This window comes from Myotis brandtii, unplaced genomic scaffold, assembly GCF_000412655.1.
Source record: "Myotis brandtii unplaced genomic scaffold, ASM41265v1 scaffold780, whole genome shotgun sequence".
Lineage (NCBI taxonomy): Eukaryota > Metazoa > Chordata > Mammalia > Chiroptera > Vespertilionidae > Myotis > Myotis brandtii.
In genome coordinates, this window is record NW_005371132.1 from 222,932 (window position 1) to 238,483 (window position 15,552).

Sequence of the window (15,552 nt, forward strand, 5' to 3'; positions counted from 1 at the left end):
AGAAATGATCTGAAATAAAGGCCTGAGAACCTAATGCAGTCAGATTTATGGGCATCCCGATAAGTAGCCACACAATAATCAATGCAAATAGTAAAATGTTTTAAGGAGGCTCACTGAAATATCTAATTGGTTACTTTATTAAATTTTTTAATACTTCTGTTGTTTCTGTTAGGAATTAGCCCCACAGCAGGGAGGGTCCAGAAACCAAACGAGGTTGTCTTTTGGTTGGATTCAATCCCTGCTCTTATTCCCTGACATAATCTCTCTTCATGAGTATTAACATTGTCATGGATATTCAAGGCTGTCTGGAAAAGAGGTTCAGGATGGCGGGAATCCATAAGCACTTCTCCTCTTGGTTCCAAAATATATGAGTATCTATCTGCTTAGAATCAGTACTCTTCCAGATGCCTTATTGTGAATCATTTTTCATTCTAAGGGTTTTCCTCTGCTAAGAAGAAAACTTTTTTTAAAGGGCAAACCATACGCAAGATGAAGAAGGCACTGCTATTTGTTTTCGACACATTAACTTTCTTTTTTATTTTTTTAAAAATATGTTTTATTGATTTTTTTTACAGAGAGGTAGGGAGAAGGATGAGTTAGAAACATCAATGAGAGAGAAACATTGATCAGCTGGGTCCTGCACAGTCTTTACTGGGGATGTGCCCACAACCAAGGTACATGCCCTTGACCAGAATCGAACCTGGGACCCTTGAGTCTGCAGGCTGATGCTCTGTCCACTGAGCCAAACCGGTCAGGGTGACCCTGTCTCTCTGAAACTCCTTACCTGATTAGGTCAGCCCCATCAGGGATAATTTTCCTTTTGATTCACTTAAAGTCAACTGATTAGGGAATTTATATCTGCAAAATCCTTTTTGCCATATAATGCAACATAATCATGGAGTAATATTTCATCATATTCCATATTCTATCAGACTCTGATGACATTTCAAGGAGGGGGTTACATCAAGTGGGTTATGAAGGAAGTATCTTATGGGCCATTTTAGAAACCCAACTATCACAGACCTCTAAGTTCAAGTATACCCCCTGGAAAGATTTACCTCTATTTTTAATTTTTATTCTTGGAAAATGGTACTATTCTTCTGGTAACAGCATTCTGAGATTGTTTTATTTTTTTCAATTTTCTCTTCCCTACCTCTCATCTTACATCAAGCATGTCAAACTCAAAGGCTAACATGGGCCAAATAAACAAGGCATGCGGCCCTCGGGCCGCGAGGTTGACATGCTTGCTTTACATCATTCCTGCAAGGTTATTTCCTTCCTCCCTTCATTCCAAGTTATAGCAGGTGACTTATTCCTGCCAATTAACATATTCTATCCCCTTACTAGTGATTTATTTAGATAAAGGCATATGACAAGAGGAGGCCAATTAGAGTGGTTTCTGAAAATTTACTTAAAATTATTGGGAATTAGAAGCTCCCTCTTTCCACTGGGAATGTTAGATGTAGGATAAGATGATGCTGGAATTGCCTGGTAGCTGGCATATGAGAGAAATGTCTGAGAATAAGTACTCTACTGAAAAAATCAAGTCAGGATGGCTCAGAAGTCCTGATGACATTGTTAGAGCCTTTTAACTTTGAAGTCACGTCTGCTTTTTCCTTTTTTAGTTATGCAAACCATTATTGTAATTTCTACTGCTACTGTTACTACTAATACACTGATATTGTTATTACTGTTATTATTTGGATTAAGTCTGTTTCTTCAATTGAAACTCACCAATTCTGAGATTTCATATCCCTAAAATTTTCTTGGGACAGAAAAATCAAGTATAGGACTACAATGTATTTGGAAATATAGCAACAGAATTCTTCAAGCAATGTGATGAATTTGAATTGGGAATGAATGATCAGAGTGCTTATTTGATGTGTCTTTTCCTTCATCATCAAAATGAAGAATCATACTTAGTAAACAACCACAGATGAAGCAATAATGATAGTGTTAAGGTAATGATATTAGTAAGGATCAAAATTCATATATACATATGAATGAGAGAAAGGTAGATTTATTTTAAGGAATTGATTTATGTGGTTTTGTAGGCTGGCAAGTCTGAAATTTATAGAACAGACCAGAAGTCTGGAAATTCAGCAGGGTATCAATGTTGCCATTTTGTGAGTTCCTTCTGTCTTGGGAGTCTTTTAAGATTGGATGAGGCCCACCTCTCATTTTTCTTAAAGTCTACTGATTTACATGTTAATCATATATAAAAAAAATACATTCACATCATCACCCAGATAGGTGTTTGACCAAACAATTATACACTACAGTTTAGCCAAATTGACACATAAAACTAACCATCAAAAGAATCAATGAGCAAGTTGATATTTTATCCCTTTGCTTATCCATACTCTAAATAAAAGAAAAATTGTTACATAACTGAAAGGTTTTAATTTTCTCATTAATCTGAGATTATTGATGTCAGACTTGCTAAGGATATTTAGAACAGTAATCTTATTCCTATTACTAGAGGCCCGGTGCATGAAATGCATGCATGGGTAGGGTTCCTAGGCCTGGCCGGTGATTAGGGCCGATCTGTGGGTCGACTGGCAGTATGATCAGGGGGCGGGGCCCACTGACACCCACCTTGGCAGGCCTGGTGCTGCCCACTCACAGCCCCGCACCCACTGCTGCCACTGGTCGCCTCCCTCTGTGGGGCGACCAGCAGGGAATCAGGGGCCCCCTCTGGCACCCGTCTTGGCTGGACTGGGGCCTGCGGGCTGGGGGCAGCTCCTGCATTGAGCGTCTGCCCCCTGGTGGTCAGTGTGCATCATAGCAACCGGTCATTCTGCCGGTTGTTCCACCATTCAGTAGATTTGCATATTAGGCTTTTATTATATAGGATTATTCATGGTAAAAGTCTTTTCTTTTTTATTTTCTCACAATACAATCTAATCATCTTTCCAATAGCAAAACTGATAGCTACAGATGCAATCCTAGGTTTTACAAAATCTGAGATACTTCACCTGATTCTATTAGCATAATGAGCCACAATGATGCACTTAGAATTAAAGAAAAATGGCACTAAAAGAAATTTAGAATATGCACCCTCACAATGTTCTTAATTTATAGATGAGGAAACTTAGGCCCACAGAATTAAATAATTGGTTCATGGTTGCCCAGTGTTCAGTGCCTAAATTGGGACTAGCATTCAGTGTATGTAACTTCAATTATATTTTTCTTATCATATTGCCTCTTTAAAATAAATATTTTCTATTTTTACATATTCTACCACTTTTTCTTAAAATTTTTTATAGATTTTGTCCTTATGGGGGTGATGGAAGTTTTTAGATGGAAGCCTCAAATTAGGTGTCATGTATCCTCTACAGTGTAGGTGCTCAAAATATTAGTTATGTTGAAAAACATATTTCAGTACTAATGTTCCATGCCCCTGCTGCCAATATCACTGAGACGTCATTTTTGGGCAGAATAACAGCAGAGTTGACTGCTCTCACTATATTCTGTCCTTACATTCATTAGAGCCTTTAATTAAATTATGGTGTCATTTTCTCTTCAATATATCTTTTATTGAACTAAATTGTGAGTCTGTATACCCTTAAAGGGAGTCTTTTTGGTTTTAGAAATCTTTGTGTTCCAGTATTTAAAATCTGACACTAAGTAGATGCTCAATATATAGTCATAGGAAGGAAAGTAGAAAGGGTGGTGGTGGTGGGGGGGGGATTGTTAGATGCTCACTGCAGAACCTAGGTATCCTATATAATAAGAGAGGAATATGCTAATCAGCTATTATGCCCTGAGGCATAATGACCAAGTGCATTAGGACCAGATAACAGATCAGCAGGAGGGTAGGCCAGCGAGGTACAAGCAGGCTGCAGAGAGCTACAGGAGCGGGCAGGGCAGCAAACTATGAGGGTGGGGGAGGGGGGCAGGGGGAGCTACAGGAGGGCGGGGCAGTGGGCGAAGAGCTACAAGAGGGCAGCAGCAACCTACTGGCTACAAGCAGGTGGCAGAGAGATACAGGACGGGGCAGGGCAGCAAGCAAGGGGAGGCGGAGAGTTATAGAAGAGGGCAGGGCAACAAGCTATGAGGAGGGGTTGGGGGGAGCTACAGGAGGGCAGCAGCGACCTACTGGTGCATGGATTTGTGCACAGGGTTACTAGTGCTTTTATAAAACTTGTATCACAGTGTACCATATTTTTATTTGTTTTCTTTTGGATAATTATTCTATTGTGGTAAAATATACATAATATAACCTTGTCCCTTTTAACCATTTAAGTGAACATTTAGTTTCCATATCCAGATTTTTTTCATCATCTCATAGTAAAATTCTGTGCCCATTAAACAATGAATCGCCAATTATCCCTCCCCCAAGCTCTTTGTTCTACTTACTTCTCTATTCTAGGCACCTCATATAAGTGAAATAATGCAATATTTATTTCATTTCACTTAACATAATGTCTTCAAGATTCAACTATGTTGTAGCAAGTATCTGAATTTCATTCCTCTTATGGCTGAATAATATTTCATTGTATGTACCACTATATATCACATTTTAAAATATCTATTCATCCATCAAAGATTATTTGTTATGTTATCACCTTGGCTATTGTGAATAATCCTGTTTTCAATTCTTTTGTGTCTATATCCAGAAGTTAAATTGCTGGTTTATATTGTAATTCTATTTTTAATATTTAAGGAAACATTATACTTTTTCTGCAGCAGCTGCACCATTTTACTTTTCCATCAGCAATGCACAAAGGTCCTAATTGTTCCACATCTTTGTCAACACATGTTGTTTTCTGCTTTTTTAATAATAGCCATTCTAATAGTTATAAAGTGGTATCATATTTGCTTCATAATGTCTTTTATTCACTTTATGTCAATCTTTGAAATAACATGTCATTAAATATTCCTAAATGAGACAGTTTACCTTTTTGGCACAGTATAATATCATATAGCTACACATAATGTATTTAATAAATCATCTGTTGCCTGATATGTATGTTAGGCATATTCTAGATTCTATCCTGATTTTTTTCAGCCTGAATCTGATTTTAAGAAAAAGCCCATGGTTCTGTTATTTTTTTGTCCAAGGTAGGACTGGTCTATATGTGTGGGTATGTCTGTGAGTGTGTGTCTGTGTATGGTTGGCAGGTGGAGGGTGGGTGGTAGTGGTGACAATTTTATCTACTTGCTTCAGTCTTCTGTTCATATTCAAGGATTTAAAATATACATTTTATAATAAAAGCATTGGATATCTTTCATGCAAATTTTCCATTGTCTTTCCTTTTAAGTTATAAATGCTCAGTTTGGCCTTTTCTTGGAAAGGGTTCTTTGGGAAACAGACTGTCAGAGATCTGTATGTGCAAGATTTCTAGGGCAGTGTTCTCAGCAACAGTATCTGTGTGCAAAGGGTAAGCAGAAATTGTTCTTCAGATCTTAACAAAGCAGTACCAAAGTACGCTCAGTGGCATTTCTGGGTGCCAGATTACTCATGGGTCACAAGCATATTAACTTATTATAAGCATTTTCACACATTGTGTCCATTTCTTTACCTCTACTTATGTGCCTGTTTCCCAGACTTTACTGTTCCAGATCTCCCAGCCTTTTCCCTTCCATGCCCTGTTCAATCAGCCCAGTCCTTTGCCTTTGCCTGTGGAACCATACGTAGCATTACCTTGGGCCGCTTTCTACACAAAGCAGGTGACCATCTGTACCACATGAAGCTCTATTGATTGGGAAAAATTTCCCTTTTGCAATAATTTTAAATTTGCTAGTAATTAGATTAGCTAACATATATTGAGTTTATGTACCAAACCTTCTGTTCTAAGGTTTTTTATAGATGAGGATGCTCAGGCATGAAGGGTTAAGTTATTAGCACTAAATCACTCAGCTACTGAATGGTAGAGCCAGGAGTTAAATCCCAGGCAGCTGATCCAAGCATTTGTGCTCATAAACATTATGGTATATTACCTCTCACATTAGCCAAAAATACAGCTACTAGAATCAGTATATTTGGCAAGAAGCATTTTTGAGTGAGTATATAAAACATTTTAGATGTGGCTTGGAAATTGGGAATTAAGTCCATTCTCACTGGAGCTTGTACTCATGTGTTCTAATGGCATCACTCTGCTAAATAAATGTATTTTAATTTTGTTTTAACTTTCCACTGGTACTTTTGCAAGACAAACCCCTTGCCTCATTATAAAGGGTGTCCCAAAATTCACGCAAGATTTGAATTTTGCGTGAGCATTAACAACAACAACAACAAAAATAAAAGCCTAATTTTACTTGGTTTATTGAATCAGATTCTAATATCTGTTGCCCTTTGATTTCAATACCTTCAATTTGATAAGCATTACCAAGTACCAATTATGGCCCAGGAGCAGGGACAATGAAGACCAATGAAGACCACGGCTTTGCATATCTGCCAGCAAAGCTGTGGAGGCCATTTACCTGAAGTGCTATTCCATACATAACCCTATACTGTATACTTTATGAATCAATAAAAAATTTGCAATTTTTAATTATAAACCTGTGTTTTCTATCAAAATTACTTCTTGCGTTAATTTTGGGACAGCCTATAGTTTTTGCTACATGGTTAGAGAGAAAGAAGAGGAACTGAAGTGGGAATTATATATATTTACCCATATTTATATCTATCTGTCCATCTGTCATTATAAATTATGTCAATGCAATTGTTTTAGCTATTGGCAACCTAGTTCTTTCTCTATTACTGAAGTCACCACAAACTAATAAAAATCACAGATTGTTATTCTGAAAATTCTTTTCAGAATTGACCAAAGCCAGCACACACAAGAGAAAAATGTCAGAAAAAGGAGTGACTTGTACTGCCCTCTTTCTGCTTATATTTTTGCTATAGCTCCTCTGATAATTGCTGCTTCCAGGAGGCAGGATGGGTTAAGAACAAAAATAAATAACTAAAATATTTATTGTGGACATGTGCTTCTGTATTTAATGTATGCAAGTGCCTGGCACAGTGCAGTAACTCAATAAACATTAGTTAACTTCTGGGTTTTCCTGAGAATGTGAAAAAGGAAACATAAATAGAGTGTACAAGCAAAACTCTAGTTCAGTGATTTCCAACTTTCCCAGAAATGCTTTTATTAAGATAAAAGAACAAAGAACTTAAAGGACTTCCCCATGATAGAATCTTTGGAGGAGTAGCAATAATGAAAAAGATTCTTGGGATTCAGAGGATTGAGAGATTTTTCACTGAGTTTTGTCACTTACATTCTTTCTTCTTTCTTTATTTCTTTGCTTTACATGTGGTTTGCTATTACCTGGGTAGAGACTATATAGGAACAAGGTCATGTCTGTAAGCTGTCTCTAGTGCCTATTGGATTTTTCTCCCAAAATGTGCTGTTTGCACAGGTGATTGAAGTCTGGCTAGTCACAGGGATTCTTCAAGGTTAATGGCATGTCATTCACTTTGCTGGGGAGGTTTTTGTGTCCCTCTGACTTACTTTTGCTGTTTGTGTCACATTATTGTCAGGGGCATGTCTTATTCTGCCATTAGCATAAAGGTATTCAGAGTTGATGAGTAAACATACATTTTATGCCATTTACAGGTTATTACCTTTCTTTTGCATCTTAGGTGGAACAATCTGTGTTCACAACTGTCATTTGAACACATTTAAAAAATTGCTTTGGTCATTATTTCAGGCACTTGTGCAGTTGCCTCCTAAGAATCCTGCTAAAAGCATATGTATTTAGATTCATGGCAGTGCTCCCAGGCATTCTCCTGTTTGAGGAAAACATAAATACTTGCTAAGGGTCAATGAACAGTTTTTTGAAAAAGCAATATTCACTCTGTTCCTATCAATCTTATGGAAGTCCACTGTTTAATTCTCTGGTCAGAGCACTCACATACAGAAGACGCAGGCAATTTCTTCGAGTGACAGGCTCCTTCCGAACTCAGCTTCCCCATTCAGTAGATCCCATTTGCATGAAAAGACTTAGGTCCATGGCTTTTTTGGTATTGTTTGTATTGAAGGCAGTATAACAGTGTGGTTAGGAGTAACAACTTTGGACTTAGATAAAACTGGGTCAGATCCTGACTTTCCTATCTGTAAATGGGTTTTGTCACTTCATGTCCATGAAATTTCTTAAGGGCTTTGATCTTCCGCTTCCTCATTTACACAGTTCTTAACTCAGTGTTGTCTTGCAAGTTAGATGAACAGCACTTAGAGTGAACTCTTACATAGCTTGATTATTAAAACTAATTTTTAATTTTCCTCTGCAAAACTGTCCCACAGTGTTTTCACAAGTGTTTTACGCCCTACACCAGGAGTAAATCCCTATACCGTGAAGTACAGGTTTAATACAGTCTGTGTCCCACAGATAGGGAAGCTGATGCAAAGCACTCTTGAGGTAAATCGTGGGCTCTGTGCTGCAACTGCTCCTTCTCATAGCTGTGTTGGGCTGTGTTAAGACACCCATATTCACTTACCAGATTGCTGCTTCAATTAAAGGCACACATTTGGAAGAGTGCTGGCTTGAGATAGGAGTGCTGTTAGTAGTTATAGAATTGAATGTTTCATTTTATGAAGCCAATTTGCCCATGACACCAATCGACTGAACTTAGGGCCTTGTCTCATAAGCTCCACATTCTGGCTACTGATTGAACCCTTGCTTTCTGAGAGTTGTCACCTTTGTTACAAGTGGAACTGCACAAAAAAAGACCAGAGCCAGAAAAGTGATTAGAGTTCATGAGTTCAGGGAGACCACAAAAGGATTTTGACTGAGCTTTCTTTCCTGTTCATGACGAGCAGCTGGGTTTCAGAGCCTTAGGATATTATAGCCGTTTCCCCTTATCCATCCATGGGGGATATATTCTAAGACTTCCAGTGGATGCCTGGAAGTGTGAATAGTACCGAACCTGCATTTTAAGTATATAATTAGCCCTAGCCGGTTTGGCTCTATGGATAGAGCACTGGCCTGCCGACCAAAGGGCTCCGGGTTTGATTCTGGTCAAGGGCACATACTTTGTTGCAGGCTTCTCCCTGGCCCAGGCCCTGTCTTCCCCTCTCTTTTCCACTTTCCCTAAAAAATCAATGGAAAAATATCCTCCAGCGAGGATGAAAATAAATAAATAAATAAATGTGTAATTAAATCTATGGTAAAGTTTAATTTATAAATTAGGCACAAGAAGAGATTAACAATATCTAAAAGTAAGATAAAACAATATACTCTAATGAAAATTATATGAATGTTGGGTTTTCTCAGCAAATTAACACAATTTTTCCCCCTTCTCTACAATGTCATAGATGAAAGATTTATCCTTAGCATAGATGTTAGCAAACTTATGACATGCTGTTTTTCTTTCCTTATTAAGTGGAGAACTTTCACCTTTTCACTTAAAAGAAGCATATTCGAATTGTGCTTGGGGACCAAGGAAAGTAAGGGTTAGTTGAGCAGTCACTGGATACAGTTGACAGATAGTATATACAGCATGGGTGTGCTGGACACAGGGATGATTCATGTCCAGGTGGGAAGAAGTGAGACAGCACAAGATCTTATCATGCTACTCAGAATGGCATGTAATTTAAAACTGATGAATTATTTATTTCTGAGATTTTCCATTTAATATTTTCAGACTGAAGTTGACCACGGGTAACTGAAACCTCAGAAAGTGAAACTGCAAATAAGGGGGGACTATTGTGTTTGGTTTCTCAGACTGGGTTAAACTAGATGAACTTCAACTTTAAATTAGCCAGAGAAGAGGATTAAATTTGTTTTTGCTATTTTACTCTCTTTCTTTCTTTACTAATTTTTAATTATTTAAAGGCTAAAGGCCCGGTGCATGAAATTTGTGCATGGGTAGGGGAACCTAGGCTTGGCTGGTGATCAGGGGCGATCAGGGGGCCCCTGCTGGCACCCACCTTAGCTGGCTTGGGGCCTGTGGGCTGGGAGCAGTTCCTGCATTGAGCATCTGGCCCCTGGTGGTCAGTGCATGTCATAACAGCCAGTCATTCCACCGGTCATTCAGCTATTTGGTCAATTTGCATATTAGGCTTTTATTATACAAGATATCCCTATTGATTTTTATTTGCCACACGTGCATGTGGGATCAACCAGTTCTGCATTTCTTCCCCTCTGACCAGTCTAGATGTGGCTTCTTCTTTTATATACTTAGTTATAGGGCTTCTGCTCACCTAGATTTCAGGCTGTTCTGAATGATGTTTGTTCTGTAGTTTAGTTGTAATTTTGATGTGGTTGTGGGAAGAGATGAGTACCACATTTACCTATGCCTCTCAAGGATCTGCTTTAAAGTGCAATTCTTCAAAAGTATTTCCATTGTGTGAGGGAGAGAGAGATAGAAACATCAATGATGAGGAAGAATCATTGATAGGCTGCCTCCTGCATGCCCCCCACTGGGGATTGAGCGCGCAACCCGGGTATAAGCACCAATTAAGAATCGAACTGGGACCTTCTGGTTCATAGGTTGATGCTCAACCAGTAATCTATGCCAGCTGGGCCTATTTAAAATACTCTAGATCCACTCTGTTCATACCAATGGCCCCATAGTATTGTATCAGTCTACTTAGAATGGCATGTAATTTAAAACTGATGAATTATTATGCTACTCAGTAGGAGACAGAAGTAGGAGACAGAAGCCATAGAAGTTGTTTTAATGGAGGGAATTCAATATAAAGAATTGTTGACTAGATATCTAGAATTGAAAAAAGACAAAAAGAGAACATGATGGTGCTGGGGTCCAGCCCCAGTGGGCCAGGGGTTCCCAAAGGTGTGGATGGAGTCGGCGAAGACAGATTCTCTGTGGATCTTCCCTGTGCTTGGCTGAGGCCACAAAGAGAGAGATCCAGAGGCAAGCTGAGCCTTTATTTTATAGTCAGAGGTAAACAAGGTAGTGGTTACCATAGTTACACTGTCCTTGTGAGTTTCACTTGTTTTGACCATAGGTACACTGTTCTTGTGAATTTCACTTGTTTTGGCCACTTCCTGCACCTCCCTCAGCCCATTAGCTTCCCAGATAAGATCTAGGGAGCATCATAAGGTCAAGCCTAATTATGCTAAGAGGACTGTGCCCTCTAAGCTTGTGACTTTGCCAATAGGTCAGTCTGAGGCTTAACCCTATAGCTGCTCCCCACATGATGGCACCAAGAAGTGGCTACATTATTAGATTTGGGAGAGCAAATAAAAAAATAGAAACATTAAAACTTGGACAATTAAAAAGGGAATCCATAAAGCTGAAATCCTGACCTCAAAGTAGGAGGTGCTTGTCGGGTGGTGCTGATGTCTCTAAGCTCAGAGAACTGGTGTTTGAGGCTGGGGACCAGCCCATTGAGGAGGGGAGTGGTGACTGGCTGTTCCAGGAGTCTCTGAGGGCACATAATAAGGCAGATTCTGCATGTTTTGGAAACACTGAGGAATAGATTCAATGGAAGCTCCAAGAATAAATCACTGTTGCTTGGCTGAAGAAGTGAGGCTGGGATGATGCTGACAGAAACAAGATGTACACAAGAAGCCAAATATAAGCAAATGGGAAAGGGCAGGCTTCTTCCTTCCCCTCCATCCTTTAGGTCTTTCTCTAACACTTCCTGTTTGCAGAATTTACCAAGAGTGTGATTTGCAGAGTTTTGACCCTAGAATGAGAAAGCATAGTAGAAAGTTGGATTTGTACCTGAGAGGCAATAACTTAAAAATGGATATAATTATCTTTAGTCTTATCTTAAAATATTTGTATCCCTGAATTTTTAGATAATTACTAGTGTTATTTTTAGTTTATTTTAAGATACTATATTACTTTTGACAATAAATGTATGACATAGTAGTGGTAATATTTTCCTTATTTTAACTATGTGAAACTGAAGTCATAGTAAAAGTAAATTACTCGACCAAAACCACATAGTGGAAACCAAAAGTGAGGTCCTCTGGATCCTATACCATGCATTTAGTACTGTTTTGGTGATTTTTATCTAGTCTTATGGCTTAAATACCTTCTCTCTAATAAATGTATTCTCTAAAATGCATATCTCCAGTCCAGACTTCCTCCTCATTCTATTGTTTCATTATCCAAATGTTTCTTGAACATCTGTACTTGGATGTCAAACAGGCATATCTTCTTAACATAGCCAAAAAGAGCTCTGAACTTTCCTTGAAACTCATTCTTCCTGCAATCTTTCTCACTTCAGTCATGGCAATTTACTCTTCTAGTTATCAGGCCAAAGCTCTGGAAGGAGCCTTTGACTTTTTTATTTCTCTCTCATTTTGTCATCAATCCACCAGCAGACCATGAAAAATATAATCAAATTCCTATGTCTTCTCATGACATTCACTTCTATTCTCATCTAAGCCATCATCATCTATTGCCTAGATTATTTTAATAATCTCCTATTAGGATTCCTGTTTCCTCTGTGGTCCCTCTTCTGCCTGTACTTGAGAAAAAAATAAGTTGCCAGTGTAATCCTGCTAAATTTTAAGTCTGAACATTTTACTGTACTCCTCACAATTTTTCAATGTGTCTTCATTTTACTCAGAGTACAAGCCAAAGTCATTTTGGGACTCCATCCCACCCTGAGTTCCCTTGAACAACAGCCGAACTTTAGAGGATGTCATCCATATAGAATGCTGTGAGGTGTCACAGTATAAGCCCACCATATCCCTCTGCTTTCTTCTCTGACTTTTTTTCTAATACTTTTCATTTATTTTGTTCCAATCCCGTTGGCCTACATTCTATTACTCAGACATGTCAAGTACACTTCAGGGCCATTGCCCAGTTGCTCTCTGTACTCCCCTTCAGAGACACACGTGGCTTCTCCTGTGCATTCTATAGGTTTTTACTTAAAAGTATCATCTCAGTAATTCTTACTGTGGCCTATTTAAAAATTCAGCCAATCATGCTTCCTAGTGGACCATTTTCCTTTTCTCTGATTTATTTTTCTAATAGCATATAACTCTGTACAACACATTATATGTTAAATGTTATTTATTTATTTTTGCCCCCCTCCCCCATTCAACAAAGCTACAATGTCTCAAAAGAATGTTTTTTGTTTAGTTTATAAGTGAAGTGCTCCAATACCTAGGGCTAAGCATATAATATGTAATAGGTGCTCAATACATATTTGAGCACTTGACCTTATGATATAGTAATCTCATATTACTATCTCCATGATCTGTGAATATTTGACCTGCCTTAATATAAATGAAAAAAGATTTGTAACTTTAAATTCTGAAAATGAATGGGAATCTGTACCAAGTTGCCAATTCAATGTGGTCAGGCATGGGATTTACAAGATGGAAATTAAATTGAATTGGAATTTACATATGTGTTTGATAATAAATTTGTATCATACTTCCAGTTTTGAATAATATTTAAAACTCTTATGGAAGATTGCTTTTTCTACTATTTATCACAATTTAGACCTAGCATGGTCTTTTCGTCCATGTGAATCCATTAAAACTGTTTCAATAAGAAAGCACAATTATTGCCCTACTGAAATGTTTTCTGGGGGACTAGTGTTTACACCTTTTTAAGAAAGTGTACCTGCTACCAATTTTAGCATGTGTTAGTAAGAAAAATAAATTTAAAAAAATCTTTGGGCCAAAAATACATTGCCACTGGGAAATTTAACATATTGACAAATCTATAGTTTCACATTGACTTTTTCCATCTATAAGGAGTACTAATAGAATGAAGTAAAAAGTTGCTTTACTCTCCTTCAACAAAGATACACATTTAAACAGAATGACAAAATGCAATGCAAACTGCAAGGTGAACTTTGGAATTACAGGATATTACCATGAATTGATGTGCTAAGCTTGTTAGTATTCCCAGACCAGTGTCTACATAAACAATGTTACCTCTTGTTTTGTGACTCTGGAATGATTTAATTGAAAATGTGTGGGCTATCTGTCTTGAATGGATTATAAGAAGTAAAGGAAACAATGACCTATAGAATGCATTATCATTTTTCTGTTGATAGTATCAAGCAAATGAAATAGCCCAAAGTAGAAAATCCATAAAAACCCATCATTTAGGGACCAGAAATAGGAAAAATATCATAAGTTCTAGAATGTATTCAGAACATCACAAATAAGGCATCATAAAGCATCCAGCATGCTCAGATGTGGCACTATTATAGAGCCCGTGCTAACAATTTATGTCAAGCAAAAAATTAACGCTGGAAGATAAATTCCTCTGGACACTATCTTTGTAACTGCACACACTGTGTAACTTGCATTTCTTAAGCTGCCTCTGGTTTGATAAGGTTAATTTAATCAGAGAGGAATCCACTGGAAATAAATGTATAATAGCAGAGAAATGAGATTATTGGCGTTTGGGGGAAGATAGGAAATGGGAAAATTACTGCCGAGAGGGTTAGTTGGCCTCAGTGAATGTTCTTTTTTTACTGTTTTTTCCCCCCCGGATATGGGTAGTATTGAGTATGCTGACCATGTCAGTTTTCGCTGCCCTGGCTTCAATTTCACAATGTCAGAGCTTTGTATTGTTAAGATAGAGATGCTGCTACACTTAGGAAAACCAGGGGTTTCATCTGACAGTAGAAAAGGCATAGTCAGCGTGTCTTTCTCATGTTTGCAAGAGGCTTTAGAAAAAGGGTGGGCAGGGCTAAAAGAGAGCGAAAAAATCCTCCTCTGACTATAGGCCCCTTCTCTTTGTTCAGCTTTGTGATGAGTGGTGTACTTGTTGCATATGGTCCCTTCTCAGAAGGGTAATAGCATTAGGTGATGATAAAGTAATCAGAAATTACGTACCCCTGTTATAATTCATATTCAACTTAATAGATAAAATTGGTCTACTTGGCATAGTATACTAGCAAACAGTATAAGTCCTTCCTGAGAAAAAAAAATATTTAGAGGGGGTGGTTGGGCAGATATAGAGAAACAATTTCTTTGGGAAAAGACTAAGTATACCATTTGGGCATATGTTTTTACTTCTCCGCAGGAGGGAAACATACTAAAGAAATGGATATTTCTCCAAACCTTCTTATCGATAGTTGTGGTAGTTTCTTTTCACTGAGATTTGCAATACTCTATTATTATTGCAACTTCCAATTCTCAGAACCAGTTCTTGGAATTTAATATACAGTTAAAAGCTTTGTAAGGAAATGTATTCTTCCCATTTGATAGTGTGGCAGCAGTTCAGATCTCCCTTTAAGAGAGAAGTTACTGTTCTGCTACACTAACTAAGAGTGCCAGTAGCTGACAACCTTCTTCTGAAATGCCGTCAGGATCCTCCTGCACTTTTGTTCTAGTTGAGGGCACACTTCTAAGCAGTCCACAGCCAGTCTCTGAGCATGGCAGGACTACCAGGGCCCGGCCATTTCTGTTCAACATGAGATAAGACTTCTGCAAAAGGAAGTCTGCTTCAGAGCTCTCCATTGGGTTGGTTTAGACTTAATACCAATCTGTTTGATAGTCTGAGGCTCTCCCTGCCCAATCTTGCTTACTCTTTACCTTATCAGTGGTTCTCAACCTTCCTAATGCCGCGACCCTTTAATACAGTTCCTCATGTTGTGGTGACCCCCAATTTCATTGTTACAAATTGAACATAATTAAAGCATAGTGATTAAT